The sequence below is a fragment of the Triturus cristatus genome, chromosome 12 (genome assembly GCF_964204655.1).
Source record: "Triturus cristatus chromosome 12, aTriCri1.1, whole genome shotgun sequence".
In the NCBI taxonomy this organism is placed as follows: Eukaryota; Metazoa; Chordata; class Amphibia; order Caudata; family Salamandridae; genus Triturus; species Triturus cristatus.
The window spans coordinates 612,832,996-612,850,858 of record NC_140595.1 but is presented as its reverse complement, the minus strand read 5'-3'; the positions used below and the strand labels follow the sequence as shown (position 1 = coordinate 612,850,858).

Here is a 17,863-nt window from a genome sequence, read left to right as displayed (position 1 = left end):
ATATACCAGTAACCAGGCCAACTTCTCACAGGGAGGGAATACGGAAGGGCCAGGAACGACTGGAAAGATCGCAGAGGAGGAGAGACAACAGCCTGCAAATGCACTAATAGCGAGTGCTAGATAGCAAATAAAACTTTGCTCAGGGTACTTTAGCAATAAAAGAAATCTTAATCTAAAAAAGGTTTGATTGCAAAGTGTCCTGTCCAGCTTAATGAGTGCCTGTTGCAAGCCGGTCAGTAATGCCATAGAAAAGGGCCCAAATGTTCCGCCTTTTCCAGATAAGGACATGGATGGTTGCTCACTCTATGCACGAGCAAATGGTGGGTTAAGGGAAACGTTACATTCGTGCTCGGAGTGTGGGGGAGGGCTCAAAACCAATCCGGAAGGTGAGAGCGCTCACTTTGAAGCTCCGTGGTGACCTAATAAACAAAAAAACAAGCCGGTCAGTATGCTAGCTTTTAAGTTTAAACGCTGTGTAATCATGGGAGGCAACAAGAGTGGCGCGCCCCGTGAGTTGGTAGCGGAATGAGTACAGCATGCGGTAAGATTGGCGTGCCCTGGGAGGTGGAAGTGGAGGAAGGTCAGTATGGCAGCATTTAAGTGTGTAGTTTGTCTCTGTTGCTCCCTTGTCATGGGAGGAGCCAAGAGTTGCGTGTCCCGGGAGGTGTTAGCGGGGAAAAGTACCACACTGGCTAAGAGTGGCAGGCCCCGGGAGGTGGTAGCGGGAGAAGGGCACTACTCGGGCTAAAAATCGGGCAGTGTTTGTCTCTGCTGCCCCCTTGTCATGGGAGGAGCGAAGAGTGGCGTGCCCCGGGAGGTGTTAGCGGGGGAATGGTACAGCACGGGCCATATTTCTGCCTCTGGAGTGGGGCACAACAATATAATATACAAAACTTTGCAGAGAAGCAACAAAGACCATAAGCAAACTTGATTCAAAAGGAAAAAAAAATATTCTTCCTACATATATGCAAAGTCCCACTTATTTCTATTTTTAACACCTACAAATCACCTTCCTCGTGGAAAATCCATCTAATTGGCGTTGCCAACGCCGCCTGTCTTAGTCTTTTTGCTTTGGCGCCTCTAAAGATATTAAATAAACTCAACTGTGCACGACGAGGGATAACTCACGGAAGGCTTTATATGCTGGGAGATCTAAAAGCTCGTCGATGACGACTTGAGGTGTTTTATGCCACTGACGTGGGCACTGAAACAATTACGCACGTTCAATATATTTCACAAGCAGTGGCCTACTTATCGGACCGTTACATGAGCTGACTTAACACTTCGTTTGTGCGAGCTGAAAGGTGAACACTGCTTAGCAACGCTGTAAAAGGGCTAAAAGAAAAGTGACATGATCCATTCCCAATGGGGTACACTGACAGAACCAGGCCTGTTTTGTCTACATAATAGGCGGCCGCAGCCTTGTTTGAAGACGCCATGTTGGGAACGAAAGGGCTGTCTGACATGTGAGAAAACAAAACTTGAGGCATAATGCGCATTGGTCACAGCTGCAATGTTTTCCCAATTAATCTTGGTGTGGCGAATACGATGATAAAGACTTCAGTTAGGGCAGTGTCCCTCTCAAGTGAGAGAATAATGACAGCCAGCACATGGGGAACGTAGTGCAATGCTAAAAAAAACCTGAAAGGGAATAGGGGAAATGAGATAATGGAAATAACTAGGCAGAACTGAGGAAGGACTGTAGTGAGCACGCTTACCAGTTCGGATAAACTGAAAGTCCCCGGACGAATTGAAGAGGCAAAAATCACGGAGAGCCTATAATACTGTAATTGTGCGGCTCTTCCTCCGGGGGGGATTTTTTGTGTCAAGTGGTAACGGATCTACGAGTAAAATATGGCTAAGTGAAAAATTGGTGTAAATACGGTCACAGCACATCTTACCCACAAGTTTTTTTGTTGTTGTTGTTTTCTCGATGGTAATGGCTTCGGTTGAGTTCCTGCAGACAGTGAGAGGATAAGACGTTGTGCGTTTTATCAAAGGCAAACAGTAAGGAGAGGCCGAGTTATTGGGAGGGAGCACTTGCTGCAGGATCGGGAATTCATGCAGGGACTCGTAACAGCATCTTCCTGGCAATGACTGCAGCAGCGGCGCTGGGCAGCAAGACGGGCAGTCTCTGCATGTGTCTGCGCCTGTTAGGAATTGGAAACATGCCGCGCTGTAGATTAGCCTTCCCAGTGGGACGAAGCAGATGAGAGTGGCTTGAGGTGTGTGTGGCTCACACCCGATCACAACAAGCATTGGCCGTGCGGCCGGGAAAGTAACGTGGACGCCCGGCCGGGAAAGTGAAAGTGATCGCAGGGACGCACTCTGTGGTGGGGGAGGGGCAGAGCTAGGCGCTTGGGAGAGCGCTGTAAGGCTTTATGAGCCATGATGGAGGAAAGACAGATGGCGGCTGCGCACGTAACCGCAATCTTGAGGCCAGCAAAAGCCTCTGGTAGAACTTTGAAAACCCATTAACTAAATGTCTCTCAGGGCAGCGCATGTGCTGGCTCACACGAGACCTAAAAATTATTCAAATGCATGACTTAAGGTGTTTCAAATTAGACATATGGAACATTTGCTCACCTTGGAGTTCTGGAATGGTTGGCTTGGGTTGAGGGCTGGAGGCTGACCAGACTTGTGATGAAGAGCGAATTTAGGCACAAGGCAGCGAGTTTGCAAAGGGAAAACCAGCATTATTTTTCTTGCTCATATGCAGGGCTTAAGATACATGGAGTCTTTTTCATTAGCATTATTGTCCTCAGTCTCTATTGACTTTTGGCAAGAATGCTGCCCGAGTCCTCCGCACCAAATAACCTTTAATAGTGCCCACTGCAAGGACTTGCTGGACTACAAATAAAACAAACAAAAAGCCTAAAATTTGTCTCAATGCTCAGCATAAATGGATTTTGTGGAAGGGAACCTGGTGGTAAGGATGGCATCCACTACTTGAGGTGTGAGATCAAATGCTGGCAGTTGCTGCTGCTCAGTCTCCAGGCATTTAGGTGTAGTTTGCGCAGATTTGTTGCTCTGTTGTTGAGACAGGAGGTCCTAGCAAAGTGGTAGCCTAATCGGAGGGCGGATGCTCCAGTTATACCAGACTGCTGCTTTTTGCCTTCACTCAGCGCAACATCACAAATTGACTAACAACCAAACCCTGATTTAGTCCTCATGAACTAAACACATTGGCTGGGCTGATGTGCAATTGTTATAATAAATAAACTTCAATAAAGTGGATTGAAACCGACTTGGAAGACTCCTGAGGAATTTAATTAGACATTAACAATGAACATATGTGGATATAGAACTGCATGGGATTTGTCATAATGCTGTGAAGTGAGCTAAACTGATTACATAATAGTATGCTCCTTTTAATTTGTGTTTGTTAGTGTTGGATTGTTTTTTGACTGCAGTACAGTGGGGTCACGGAAAGGTGAGCATAGATAAAATATACTGTAACACAATTTTACACAAGTGCGACGTCTTATGGCCCACACTGCTTTTGCATCATATTTATTGACATAGGCACTGAGTTACAGTGAGGTTGCATGGTGGGCAGTTGCGATGTAGCACAACATTGGTTGGACTTGAGTGGAAGTCAGTTCAGAGTCCAATATTAGCACACTGGATCCTCTTCAGACACAAGTGCTGTTGGTACAGTAGGGACCTGTGTGGGTCTTGGGCTGGAGCAGAAATCTTTACTGGCATCAGTACAGGCCCGTTAACAAGTCTTCAAGGGAACAGAGTGTGCCGGGGATGGACCCACTGGTGGTAACCCAACTGGAGGCCCCGGCTGGTACAAGGGGCCTAAAGGGTGAGGGAGCCAGAAGTGTGCCAAAAAATTCCTGCATAGCCTCCTTGAAGCCCTCTATTTGCAGCGGGAGCCCATATCGTCCTCCTTTATCTTTCTTGTACCTGTGAGTATGTCATATCCTGTAGGAACTAGAACATCAATGGCAACAAATACCTAGATCATAGGACGATATTGTGAATATGAGGCTTCCAATCAGATGTGACTTACTTTGATGGCGCTTACCTCAGAATCTCAACAATGCCACAATATGCGTTAACAATAGATGCATCATTGGAAAGTGTGGTGCTAAACTTCAAAAACGGTCATCGAAAGGCCTTAGTTGGGACATGACAGAAAGGTACTTTTAAACATTGTGGAATTGAGGGTGATCTCGGAATTTAATTATGGGTAAATATAGAAAATTCTACTTTGATGATGTACATCAAGAAAGAGGTAGCTACAACGTTGTGGATCCTTTTTAAACAAGCACAGACTGGGTGGGACTTGGACATAATACCATTACACTGTCTGTAGAACACTTCCTGTGACTGATCAACAACTGGGTGTATTCTCGCAACCGTTGACAGTCGAATTGCCACAAATGAAAACTGCATCAGGATTATATTCTAACAATATCCTGAAGATCGAATCGACAGCTGAACCATTTTGCTACGCAGCAGAACAACCAAAGAGTTTTTCACCAGCAGATACCGATATTCCAGAATGAGCGGGAAAGTGATTTTGATTAATTGGTACAAAATCTTTGCTTACGCTTTTGCTCAGTTTCCCTTTGGCACCAAATTACTTGCAAATCCGAGAGAGAACAATGCACTTTAATACTAAAAGCTGCAGCAAACCTATGGCAGTACAAGTTCATAGATCTTCATAGAACTATTGTAGTTTCTCATTGGAAGCCAATCACTCTCAAGATCCACACAGCCCTTCTCTTGAAACTGCAAGATCAGATCTTACATCATGAACTGAAGTCACACAACCTGACAGCCTGACCTCATAGAGTCCAGTCATTTTAACATTTCTCCAGAGTGCAGACAGATTGTAGCATGGGCTTGTGCTTTGTCTACTACAAAAACCTACAAAGCAATTGGAAACTCTTCTACATTTGCTACACTCCTTGGGCTATGCGCCTTTTATATTCTTAACCTTGTCAAAAATGGGCCTCAGGTACAGCTGTTTGCGATCACCTAGCAGTTTTCAAGTTTCAGATGGCCAAACATAGTCGAGCTTCTTTGCATTACATAAGGAATTAATATAAGGGCTATTCATAATGTACCCTTATGTCTGCCTAACTGTTTGTGAACTGTAAACTGTTTTAGATGATCTTCTCTTGTACCATTTAAAAAAGATTTACAATAACTTGCGGGAAAATAGCACTTTTTAGGACCCCGATGTCAGTGAGGTGGATAAAACTAATTTAGGCATTCCCTATCAAAGAACATATCACAAATACTGAAGTTCCTTTAATTTTTCACCCCATTCCATGGTCTTTAACCCTGAACATAACCTTGACAGCAGAAAGCAACCTCCACTTGCTTGATGTTTGCAGTTGTTAAGTTCTATCCACAGTACCACTGACATTAGGAGGGCTGATAACATTTGTTTCCTTCGATCGCCTTTCTAAGCAGGTCTTCACAAGCTGAATCTCCACCTGCATCATGTGCTGCCATAAGATCGGAGAAAATGATGGCCTACTGTACAAGAGAGTATGTTGTCACAGCATTTTACGCACAAGTATTGCTCTGTGACATCTGTAGAAAAGCAAGCACAGGTTCTCCAAGTCCTGCTGCCTGAACAGCTAGTGTTTCTGGTGTGGACCAGGCAGTCTTGCATTACCTACTTAATTGAAGTGAGCCTCCTCCTGCCTAGCCTTCTAATAGTGTATGCTGTTTGCATTGCTTGGCATGTTTATTCAAGTATGTGAATTTATAAAAGATCCAAAGCTAGAGAAGTAAGTTACTTCTAACTATCTTTAGCTTGGTATCTCTCATAGATTCACAGGTGACTTCCTTCCCTTTTTGAGGCTCACAGGTTCCAACCACTTTCCCTTCACACTTGTTCTAGTAAATACAAACCATGGGGGTCTTAGAGGAAGTGAAAGTGCCCAGCCCATTCAGCTCATTGGCTGAAAGTCTGGAAAATTGTAACGAGATGCATGCACTGTGAAATGAGCACTATTTGCCCATGGATGTATTGTTGCTTTTATGGCTATGTTTTGAAATAGCCGAGGGCTTCAGGCTGTCCTCTGGGAATAATTCAGGCATGTGATATATAACAATGCTGGACTAAAGCAGTTTGAGGTGAGAAATGTTTATATTCCAATTTCTGAAAATCGCATGTTCACAGTAGAACAGGTTTGATTTTTGGTAGTAAAAGGTAGTTTTAGATGTGTAAGGGGGGAATGCATGTTTGCCTAAACCTGGACACTTCAAAAGCCAAAGATTCACGGGGACTGTGAAAAGTGTTATGGATTTACAATCAACGATTAGAAATTGTCTTTGATTACTAAGTCCTTAAGTTAGTTATTAGAATCCATGTTTATGGGATTTGATGCCTTAGATAAAGCACTACTTAATAGTGAACATTGGAATGTATAGGTTATTTTTGGAACCATCATGGATGTGAGTGCTGTGGAAGTATATAGTAAGACAAGTGGAAAGTCACTTGGAGGTCTTAATGCAGGTTACTGGATGATAAACACTTGCATGCATCGTTGAATGCATCATTTTTATACAGATTGCCTTTTCCTTGCCCAATAAAATATCTTTGGTAGCAGATGCATCCCATCGACGTTTTGAATCTTACATGCACAAATCTCAGTTTAGAGCATATGTACCTCAAAAGAAACTTCTATACCCATAAAACATTTTTGGTTTAAAACATCCATTTTAGCCCTGTGGTGTTTTTTTCCTTTTGTCCTGAGAACTCCTCTTTTTTGTGGGTCACAGTCGTTTTCCCAGGCCCTGAAAGGAAACCACCACTTTTGCAGAGAACTGGAAAAGTAACGGATATTTTACACCCATTTCAGAGTTGCCCTTCCAGCAATGAAGGGGGTTTTCTGATCTGACAAATGACTCAGAATATCTCTTGTCTCGTAGGGTATAGGTAAGGGGACACGCCCCTCATCCCCAGAATAAATAAACCCAAACCTTGGTATTTTATAATGATTAGTATTTCTAATTTGCTGTTCTGCAAATTATGTGAATAAGAATTACCATCATAATAGTCAATATTATAAGAGTGAATAGTATATAAATCACTGCCAAACATTGTTGATCAGGCATCCCTAACTAGCTTACTGAGGAAGAGTGTATTGTCGGAGGAGGTGACAGCGACCAGGTGTACTCCAGACCCCCTACATACTCCCACCCAGCACACCTAACAGCTGGTAATGTATGTTTAGCTATCGTCATTGGGACAACTCTTAAAGATGGGGGCTGTCAGTTTTCATTTATGTGCTCCATAGTGAAAATCCAGGCAGAGAATCTGAGCAAGGAGAACGCCTTCCTACATTGGCAACAGCGTGAATTGCCCTTGCTTTGTCTCTTCTAGAGCTGGGCACAGTGCATTTGCCCAGCAGTCTGTCCGTAGGAAAGCCCCAGAAGGAGATCATGTTACCTGGGTAGAGAAGCGAAGAACCAGCTGGCGTATGAAAGTTCCCCATGTGGGCCACACTGGCTTAACAATTTATTATCTTGGTAAGAAGCTTTCTTTAAGCTCCAGATTTCCCTGAAGGACAGAGCTGAATGTCCAGTTTATCACTATGTCACTGGGGTCTTAAGAAATGAATGTAAAGTTCTCAGTACAGGTGTGGCTAATATAAGATTGTACATGTCCCTGTGGTGCCCCTGTTCCTGCTGCTCATAGTTACCACTTATGACTTTGAAAGTTGCATTAAACATGTTGAAAAGTAAACTAAGATATTACTTTAAAAACACTAAGGTCTTGCATAGGTCTGAACACATTCTTTTCAGCTATGGAGTCTGGTGCACTGGCTTGTCTTCCTCTAAACAGACCACAGCTAGTTGGATAGTTTCCTAATTCACAAATTCAGAAAACTAACAGGCTGTTACCTGGGGAACCAGAGGCAAGACCGATTCCAGACATTTAAAGAGCTCCAACCCAGAGATCAGCTCATACATTTGCATAATATTGTTATCTAATATTTTTTGCCTGTTTCGCATTCCATATTCTAGTTTTGGAGGTATATGAGTAGTTTTCATGTTTTTCTTTCTTCACAAATGGCATTTGATAACTTTATTTAATGACTATTTGTCAATTTAGACATTCTATAAAACTGTTTTTGCCAGTGTTTTTCTCAGTCTTGATCTCACCTAAATTGAGCAATTTGAAGCCGTTCCATTATACTAGTAAATCCCTGCTTGGACGATCATAAAAATATATTCAACTTGGAAACCTTAACCCTTTTAGTAACTGTCCCTTCCTTCTCATATAAGATTAAGGGCCCAATTTATATTTTGAAATGTCTTCTGGCCAAGTGGACATCTTGAGCATTAACAGAAACCGCTGTCACAGTGGTTCCTGGCAATACATTGTAAGTTTGACAGACTATTCAGTCAACATGACGGAGCTGTGCATCAAACTTACAATTAATTTTTTTTATTTTCAAGTAGAAAATCCAAAGTGGAATTTTCTTCTTGAAAATTAAAAAAACAATGTCCCCATTGCCATGGGCCTTTCCTCCTATGGGAGGGGGGTATCAAGCACTCTTCAGTGCCCTTTGCTGCCAGATTTTTCCTGGCAGTGACGGGCATTGAAAAAATGGCTAAATGTCCACCCATCTAAATTCGGTGAGCGGGCATACAGCCAAACCTCCGACGGCCCTTAGTCCATCAAGCCAGAGAGGCCACTGCATTTTAAGAATGTTCCCTAAAAGAGAACATTCTTGACGCTAACAGAAAACATTTGTTATGGTTGTCCTGCAGATATCTGGGGGAAAAACACAAGGGACTGCACTGAAATTCTGTGTCTTTTGGAGAGCCACATTACAACATCCGAAGGTTAGCATAATTAATGTGTCCTTGGGTGTGGCCGGACCAGGCACCAAGATGGAGGCTTGATTCTGGAGCTCTGGAGCGGTTGTGCCGATATGCCTAACTCTATCCCTCTGCCGAATTCGGCCCTCTCTGATGCTGCCGTGGACGTTGGAGTCCCCGTGTCGTGGCTGGACAGTGACTGGACGGTCACTGGTGACTCTGCTGCTGGCTGGATGCCCGCAGCAGCCTGACGCGACAACAGGGGTCATGGGCGAGCCTGAAGGTGGGGCTGTGCGGAAATCGAGGCCGGGGTCTGGAGGTCTTGCAGCATGGGACTGCGGGGGGTGTGCCTGAACATGGCACAGTACGGTAAGTCACGCAATAGGCACCGATTAACGACCCAGGCACCTGTCCCCCGGCTCCGGAGGATGAATCGCGAGAGGGCACCATCATCACCACATCAATAAGTGAGTGGCAGATTTGGGAAGGGAGAAGTCTCCATAATGGCCTACGTATGAGGCTAAAGAGCTATGCGGACTACTAGGAACCAAAATACTTGGACTTTTTACTGCTAAATATACATTTTGCATTGGGTGAAAGGCCAGTGCAGCAGTCAAATTGTGGCTCCACACTCACGTTTGGCCCACTCCTTACATGCATAAGGCGAAGGGCGAGGAAGCGCTAGACAGCACCCGCACTCTCGCCCTACTGGGTTTCCGGTGAGGAGGCGGCGCCTTCAGCGCGCCCCAAGGACCCACATTACAGCAGTGCACCCCCGGTGACGCTACCTGCAGGCAACCTCCCCTGCCAGGCCAATGCTATCCACGAACTGAATGGCCATTTCTGTGTGCTTCTTCGGTCACTATGGGGCGTTGTGACCCCAGACAGCGGACGCTCTCTTTTGAGGCCACAAAACCCCCCAGGCGAGATGGCAGCGATGACACAGAGCGAGGTGAACTCCAAGGCCCTACGGATTTACCAGACACCAAGCAACCTCCAGTGGAGGGCACAGCAGCCATAATGGTGGAGCTGCGGGCCAGTTTCCGGGCCATAGATGTCAATCAATCAGGGAATTGTAAGCCCACTACTCACCCATGAGGGTCTCAAGGTGCTAGGGGGGGGTCTGCTGATCTGTTTAGCCAAAGAGCTAGGTCTTGAGGGTCTTCCTGAATGTGTTCAGGGAGGGAGTGCGTCTGATGTCTGCCGGTAGCTTCTTCCAGGCCTTGGCTGCAATGTGAGAGAGGGATCTTCCGCCTGCTCTGGCTCTGTGGATACGTTGGGTTTTGGCCAGTGCGAGGTTGGAAGATCGGAGGTTTCTTGTGGGTATGTGGTAGTTGATTCTGTTGTTGAGGTATTTGGGTCTGTTGTGTAGGCATTTAAAGGCGTGAGTGAGGATTTTGAAAGTAACTCTTTTCTCCACGGGGAGCCAGTGGAGACTTCGTAAGTGTTGGCTGATGTGTTCGTGTCGGGGGATGCCGAGGACGAGTCTGGCGGCGGTGTTCTGTATTGTCTGGAGTTTGCGGAGTAGGGACTTGTTGATGCCGGCCTACAGTGCGTTTCCATAGTCCAGTCTGCTGGTGATGAGTGCGTGGGTGACTGTCTTCCTTGACTCAGGGGGTATCCACTTGAAGGTCTTGGGGAAGATGCGAAGGGTGTTTAAGCAGCTGGAGGTGACTGAGTTGACCTGTCAGTTCATGGTGAGTGATGAGTCGAGTACGATGCCGAGGTTCTTGGCATGGTCTGAGGGAGTAGGTGGGCTTCCGAGGGCGGTCTGCCACCAGGTGCTGTCCCATGCAGAAGGGGTGGTACCGAGGACGAGGACCTGTCTTCTCAGAGTTGAACTTCAGGCAGCTGTTGGTCATCCAGACTGCGACGTCTTGCATTCCTTTCTGGAAGTTGAGTTTGGCAGTGGTGGGGTCTTTGGTGAGGGAGAGGATGAGCTGGGTGCCGTCGGCGTAGGATACAATGTTGAGGCCGTGTTTTCGGACGATGGCTGCGAGGGGGGCCATGTAGATGTTGAAGAGGGTGTGGCTCAGTGATGAACCCTGTGGGACTCCGCAGGTGATTTTCTTGGGGTCGGAGAGGAAGGGTGGGAGTCTGATCCTTTGGCTTCTTCCGGTGAGGAATGATTGGATTCAGTCCAGGGCTGTTACTTGTATGCCTGCGTTGTGTAGTCTGGCAACTAGTGTGTGGTGGGAGATGGTGTCGAAGGCCACTGATAGGTCGAGTAGGATGAGGGCCAGGAGGGTGCGTATTTCGTCTGTGGCGGCGAGTAGGGCGGGCTCTGTGCTGTGGTTGCTTCGGAATCTGGATTGGGACGGGTCGAGGACGGCGTTCTCTTCAATGAATTGTGTCAGTTTCCGTTGACTGTTTTCTCTGCAACTTTGGCTGCGAAGGGGAGGAGCGAGATGGGCCGATAGTTCTTGAGGTCGGTGGGGTCAGCTGTGGGCTTCTTGAGCAGGGGTCTGACTTCTGCACGCTTCCAGTCATCTGGGAAGGTGCCTGTTTTGAAGGTGGTGTTGATGGTACGTTGTAGTTCGGGTGCGATGGCGGCCACGGCACTGTGGTAGATGTGAGGGGGGCAGCGGTCGGTGGGGGCCCCCCAGTGAATGTTTTTCATGGTCGAGGTGGTGTCTTCACCTGTGATCGGTGTCCAGTTGGAGATGGTGGGCTGACTGGTGTTTTTGGTGGGCGGGGGCCATCTGTGGTGCCTGTTGGATAGTCGATGAAGTTGTTGTAGAGGTTTTTGATCTTGAGGTGGAAACAGGTTCCAAGCTTGTCGCAGAGGTCTTGGGATGGGGTGATATCTGTGGCTTCGCTGCGTGGGTTGGTGAATTCTTTTATGACACTGAAAAGTTCCTTGGAGTTGGCCAGGATTTTGTTGTGGATGAAGTTCCTCTTGGTGGCTCTGATCTGCTTGTGGTAGTCCGTCATGACGCCCTTGTAGGTGGTGTGGTTTTCGGTTGTCTTGGTGTTTCTCTAGTTCTTCTCCAGGCGTCTGCAGGTGCGTCTGGCTTCTTGGAGAGCGGTGGTGAACCAGGCGGCTTTCCTGGAGCATTGCCTGTCTGTGTTGCTTAGCGGGGCAAGCTTGGCTGCGCTGTTGGAGATCCTGGTGTGGAGTTCCCTGGCTGCATAGGGTGCCCAGGTGTGGTTGTCTCGGGTGAGGGTGGAGTTAAGTTGCTCGTCGGTAACCTTGCTCCAGTTCCTTCATGGTGGGCATGGGGCAGGTTTGGGTGCCTTGGGTTTGTTGATGGCAAAGTGTACGCAGTGGTGGTCGGTCCATGGCGGCTGCGTTGTGTGGCTGAATTGGACGCTGTTTCCTGCCACGAAGATGGGGTCGAGGGTGTGTCCTGCTCTGTGGGTTGGTGTGTTGACGTGTTGTTTAAGTCCGATGCTGGCGAGTTGTCACGAAGGATAGTGGAGTTGGGGTCGATGGGGTTGTCGAGGTGGATGTTCAGGTCTCCAATGAGTATGTAGTTTGTTGAGGCGATGGTGTGGGGTGCGATGAAGTTGGTGATGGTGGTGGCGAAGGGTGTTCGGGTGCCCAGGGTTCTGTAGACGAGGGTTCCTCGGAGTGTGGCTTCGGGGGTGGTCTTGATCTGGAAGTGCAGGTGTTCGGTGGAGGGGAAGGTTTCGCTGAAGGTGGTGAGATGGAGAATGCTCTTGGGTGGTTGGGGCGGTCTTTCCTCTGGATTTTGTATCCATCTGGGATGGCGGTGCTGATAAGGGGCGGAGGATGCTTTGGTCCAGGTCTCTGTGAAGAAGGCGATGTCGGGCGAGAGAGAGTCGAGTAGGTTCCAGATTTCCATGGCGTGTTTATGTACGGAGCTTACGTTGAGGAGGATGCATTGTAGGGTGTCGCTGGTGCTGACGTCAGCGCTGTTGGAGGTTGGGGTGGCGGTGAGGGTCTGGCGGCAGTGGAGGCAGGAGAACTGGCCAGGGGTCGTGTTCAGCGAGGCCTGTTGGCATTCTCTAAGTCTTCCAGGGTTGAGTGCGAGGAGGGTGGTGGTGTCGTAGCGATGGGTAGTGGGAGGTCCAGGTTTCCAGGCCGCCGGTGGGGCGACCATGCAGCAGCCGCTATTAAGTAAGGGAGGTGGGAGGGAAGAGAGGCTGGGAGGCAGGAGCTAGGGAATTCCGGGGGGGCAGCGGCGAAAGGGACAGGAAGGCACGAGAAAATAAAAACAGTGGTGGAATTGGAGCAAGACACAGATGGGCACAATAACAGTGGCACAACAGGGAAAAATTAAGAAGAAAAAAAACGGCTGAGAAAGGTTACGGTGGTTGCATGAAGTCTGGACCCAGTTGAAGTGGGCATCAAGCGCAGGAGCGGGCAGCAGCCTCGAACCTCCCAAGGAGGAGGTCGAGGTCTGGAGGCAAGAGACGGTGCAGCGGAGCTTCGGGGAGAGAGTGGACCTAGACCGAGGGTCGGAGGTCTTACTCGCGCTCCCTGCAGCGGCCGCGATTAAGTAGGGGAGGTGGGAGGGAGGAGAGGCTGGGAGGCGGGAGTGGGGTAATTCCGGGGGGGGGGGGGAGGGGCCACAGGGGCGGCGAAAGGAACAGGCAGGCACGAGAAAATAAAAACAGTGGTGGAATTAGAGCAAGACACAGTTGGGCACAATAACAGTGGCACAACAGGGAAAAAAACAAAATGGCTGAGAAAGGTTACGGTGGTTGCAGGCAGTCTGGACCCTAGTTGGAGCGGGCAGCAGGTGCAGGAGCGGGCTGCAGCCTTCAACCTCCCAAGGAGGAGGTCGGGGTCTGGAGGCAAGTGACGGCACATCGAAGCTGCGGGGAAAGTGTGGACCTAGTCCGAGGGTAGGAGGTCTTATGCTTTGTGCGCTTTCATGGCCTGGCAGTCCGACTTGACACCATGTATGAACATCTGGAGCAGCAAGAAGTTCTTATTGAAACTGCAGAAAAATGCATGTCCGATGTGGAGGACACGCAGATGGCCATTACCAAGCGCCTGGAGCGTCTCTTAAAAACTACAGCATCTAAGGCAGAAGACCTTGAAGCGAGATCGCATTGTAATAACCTCAGACTAGCTGGTGTGCCAAATCAACCAACATAGGCCCCATGGAGACGTACGTGGAGCGGCTACTTCTGGAGCTCTTTGGAAGCTCTATTGGCTGTCGAGCGAGATCACAGATCGCTCGGCCCCCAGTGTCCCTCTGCGCTTCATTATAGCGCGACTGCTTAACTATCGCGACCGGGATGTGGTGCTGCGCAAAGCCAGAGACATGGAGGAGGGTTGGTTCCAGGGAATGGAACTGTCGTTTTATCCGGACTTCACGCCATTAGTCCAGGAGGCCGGGCGCAAATTCCAAGACATCAAACGAACTCTGAGAGGGGCTGGCATCCGCTATGCCATGTTGTACCCGGTGCGCCTTAGAGTACCAGTCTATGGTGAAACCCATATTTTTGACACGCCTGCACAGGCCGCTAACTTTTGGAAGCACCACCTGGGAAATAACGTTTCGCTTTTCAGCAGTATGCTCAAAGTCGAAAGAGTGAACTGTAAAACCAATGCAAAAGTCCTTTCCATGCTTGCAATCACCGCCACTTCACAACGGAATGGGATGGAATATTCTTTGTTTGTTGGGACATTTCCCTTTCTTGTTTCTCCTCCTATTTGCAGCTGCAAATGGTATGCATGATTAATGTTAAACATAGCGTCCAGCTCTGGGCATTGCCGACCCCCTAGGAGATCTCCTATTTTGTTGGTAATGGGATTCACCGGATACAAGTTGGGTGACTGTCCGATGTGGGTGGGAGGCTGGGGGAGGGAAGTTTTTGTTGTTAATGTATGGTTTATTGGTTTTAAGCAGGTTGATACAACACGCACTAGCTGGCTGCTAGATAGATCAGGTTGGGGGGCTGAGGCCCTGGAGTTGCGATGCTTGACGTGGAATGTGAGAGGGCTGTCCAATCCCCACAAGGGTATGCAGGTCTTGGCTTATCTAGCCAGGCCCAAAATACAAATAGCGCTACTGCAGGAGACCCACTACGCTCCCCGCACTGACAACTGCTTTGCTGCTACATGGTGCGCCAATAGATGTTTCGCCAGTTACAGCACCTACTCCCGTGGGGTCTGCATCCTGATACATGAAATATTGCCTTTCACAGTTGACACAGTGATTGAGGACCCTGATGGGAGATACCTGTTGGTGAGGGGGAGTTTGGGAGAGAAGCTGCTCCTAATAATTTTTTTTGATAAACAAGTTTATTGGTATTTAAAAGAAACCACATAGTTACATTGACAGCAAAATCAGGCACATTACCTCGATGATTTATAACAGTAAAGATGATGACAGAGACCGGTGTAGCAGGCTTCAGATTAGATTCTTGTGCAAGTTGATCGCGATACATAGGAACACACACACCGATCAAGACAGTAGATTGAACCATTTACCCCAGATCTTTTCGAATAGTTCAGTACAGCCCCGGGGTTCCTCTTGGGTCCCACACCAGTCCACCCCTCGTCTCCACCTCTGTACAGTGGGGGGCTTGGCCTGAGACCAAAGTGCCGCAATGTCTCGTTTCGCCACCACCACTGCAGTCCCAAGTCCCGAGAGCCATCCAGGCCATCAAACGCACTTAAAATCAGACCTAGTGGGTCATGGGGAACTACCCACCCCATGAAGCTCCAGTTCCACACCCGCCCAGAATGACACAATGACGGGGCACTGCCAGACGATATGGTAAAAGTCAGCTGGAGCGTGGTCGCATCGTGTATAAGTCTGGGAGGGCCGCAGTCGAGCACGATACAAACGCGCAGGAGTTAGATATGCCATATGTAAATAGTAGAGTTTAATTAGGCGCAGTTTGGAGGAGGTAGTCCGGGTCCTGGGAGCCATGAGAGCGTCCCGCCAGTCTGCATCCTCCAAGGGGCCCAGCCAACCCTCCCAGTGGGCGCGCAGTGAATCTAGGGTCGTGGGGCCGTTGTTCACTAGGGAGAGGTAGATCCGCGACACCCCTCCGTTACCTAGGTTCCCCATCATCACTTGAGCCTCGAGGGGACTGAATTCGGGGAGGGAGGTGGGAGACGTAATGTGCGCATTGAGGGCATGCCGAAGCTGCAGGTATTTTTAAAACTGGGAGGCGTGGAGGGAGTAGCGCTGCTGCAAATCTGCGAAGGCCCTTTTAAAGAGATTTTAGCCGAGTCATAGCGCCAAGACGCCCACGGGTATACGCTGCGCTTTACAAATTTCTAAATAAATAAATAAATGTGGACCCCAACCTAGACGTCCCAAGAAGCGAAATCTCAATGCGGTCCCATTGATGAAAGTCCCGGAGGGTTGAAGTCTCACAAAGCCAAGTACCATGCCACAGGGGTGTATGTTGGGTAAGCTTCCTATCCCATTTCGTGTGGCGCAGGTCAGTGCCCCATGCCAATAGTCTGCCCTAGTGATGGGGGCAAGGACTTGTGGTATGGGGGCCCCCGTACAAGTAGACTTGGAGCTGTGGTAAATCCATACACTGGAGCTCGACTTGGTACACCGGGTCGGACCAGCCGCTGGCGAACCAGTCATGAACCACAATAAGTCTCGTGGCCAGGTAGTAAAGGTGAAGATTGGTGACACCCATGCCACCATCATAAGGAAGTATCCGACAGTGAGCCTGGGCCAGACGCCATAAAAACCGGGTGAGCAGACCATCAATCTCGCTGAACCAGCTCCCCGGGAGATGAAAGGTTATGTTTTGAAGAATATATAGAAAGTGGGGGAGAACCATCATTTTAAAAAGCGCACTTCTGCCAAGGGGATTAAGAGGAAGGGACTGCCATCGCTTGAGGTCTGCCTTGGCCTTGGTAACCAGGGGCGTAAGGTTGAGGGCCCATTCAAGTTCTGGGAGCAAGGTTACCCAGACCCCCAAGTATTTGAAGGACTGCCGTTGCAAGGGAATAGTTGTTTGCCAGTCGAAACAGGCACGTGACGGGTTGAGGGAGTGGATTTCGCCGGGTTGAGCCGCAGGCCAGAGACTCGCTCAAAGGCGAAAAGGACTTCCAAGTACCGTGGGCTGGCGTCCTCTGGATCCGCTAAGAAAAGGAGGACGTCGTCTGCGTAAAGGGCGACCTTGTCGACCTGATAGAGGTCCCAGGCCCATCCCCGGATGCGGGGATCATTGCGTATGAGAGAGGCCAGGGGCTCCATTGCTAGCGCAAATAAAAGCGGCGAGAGTGGGCAGCCTTGGCGGGTGCCCCTCTGGATGGGGAATGCCTCCGAGAGCACGCCATTAATTAGGACCCGTGCTTTAGGGCTAGAATACAGAACTCGGATGAAACGCCTCAATGGGAGGCCAAATCCCATCGCCTCCAGCACATCTTCCAGATAGCTCCAGTCAACTGTATCGAATGCTTTTTCAAAGTCAATGAAAAGCAGGGCCAAGTACGTGGTGAGCTGATGGCGATGTGCGAGGGCGAGGTGAAGAGGGCATATGCAATGCCGGGTACCACGGGCAGGCATAAAGCCACATTGGTCTGGATGGACCAAGTCATGCAGGAGGGGGCGGAGGCGTTGAGCCAAGGCAGTTGCAAAGATTTTCACCTCGGTATTGATGAGGGAAATGGGGCGGTTGTCCGTGCAGGAGAGGGAGGGCGGCTGTGTCTTAGGAAGAACCACAATAATGGCCACTCTGGTCCCTGGGGGGGGGGGAGGACTCCGTGTCCACCACATGTTGGAACAGATCAACCAGGTGCGGAACCAACAAGTTGCGATAGGTCGCATAATATTCTTGAGGGTATCCTTCCGACCCTGGCGTCTTACCAGAGTGCAAGAGTGAAATGGCCCCATGTATCTCCTCCGGGGTAAGGGGGAGATCCAGAGTCTCCGAGACTGCCAGGGGAAGACGGGGCAGCTGAGTCGTAGCCTCGGTCATCAGTTCGGCCAGAGAGGCCTCGGGAGGCCGGACCGCATTAAGTTGGGCATAATAGCCTGAAAAGGCTTGGGTGATAGCATGTGAGGTGACATGATGAGCGCCAACCGCATCGCAGACCTCGGGGCTTATGTGATTGGCTTTGGGATATGAGACCGGAATATGGAGTAGTGTCCCGTTTTTG

At 49.0% G+C, this 17,863-nt stretch overlaps 1 protein-coding gene across 1 annotated transcript in view; it reads left to right on the top strand.

Annotated features, from left to right (window-relative positions):
- Positions 1–17,863, top strand: part of ZNF276 (zinc finger protein 276) — a 326,477-nt gene that overhangs the window by 209,869 nt on the left and 98,745 nt on the right. The gene's annotated exons all lie outside the window — the stretch shown is intronic.